Source organism: Helicoverpa zea, chromosome 12 (assembly GCF_022581195.2).
Source record: "Helicoverpa zea isolate HzStark_Cry1AcR chromosome 12, ilHelZeax1.1, whole genome shotgun sequence".
In the NCBI taxonomy this organism is placed as follows: Eukaryota; Metazoa; Arthropoda; class Insecta; order Lepidoptera; family Noctuidae; genus Helicoverpa; species Helicoverpa zea.
In genome coordinates, this window is record NC_061463.1 from 6,408,730 (window position 1) to 6,409,573 (window position 844).

Here is an 844-nt window from a genome sequence, read left to right on the forward strand (position 1 = left end):
TTAAGACTCGGCTTTACTGTAACAAAGACGTCGTTTCCGCTGCAGATTATACGCTCTTCTGCTCCACTTAGTACTTGCCATATACAGCGAATGTTATTTACCGTCTTACACATCTACATGTATCTCTTTATACACAGACAGGTAGCAGCCTCATGAGATTACCCGTATCCAGAAAATCGAGAACACAGATGAAGTAGATAGTCTTAAATGTCAACGTCGACATCATAGTAATTCAATATCAGCGCAAATTAAATAAATCACCATAAATAATAATAACATTTAAGTGACCTTTTCCAGAGATATTTTAAATATAAATTGAAGGCACAAAACCAATTTTAAAGGCGCCTGGCAAATTGAAACTATGAAAATTGATAAATCAAATGAATTAAGTCGCCCTTTGAAGCAGAACCAATCTCAATGATATTGGACTCCACGAGATGTTTATTGTACCTTTGTTACTGATTTTATTAGAAATAAAACATTGTTAATACGTTATTTGACAATGTATTTAGGAATGTTTTATTATTGGATTTACTATGATTTGAAAACCCGATGGCTCTATGCCAGGGCAGTAGGTAACTGATAAAAGAGCCTGAATTTGAAAACCATTACAAACTTGGAGATCAGCCATTTTAATTGTGGTCTGATGGCAGTCATGTCAGATATTGTACAGGTTTCCTAAGCTACCTAACTACATATTTATATGTCGGCGCGTTGATAACATTAAAATTATGAGCGGGTAACCCCGAATAGAGTAGTAAGTGTCACGACGAGTGATGGCAGCAGTCATTCTGGTGACAGGTGCCAACTGAATTGTGCACATACTAACCTATTGGCTCGAAAT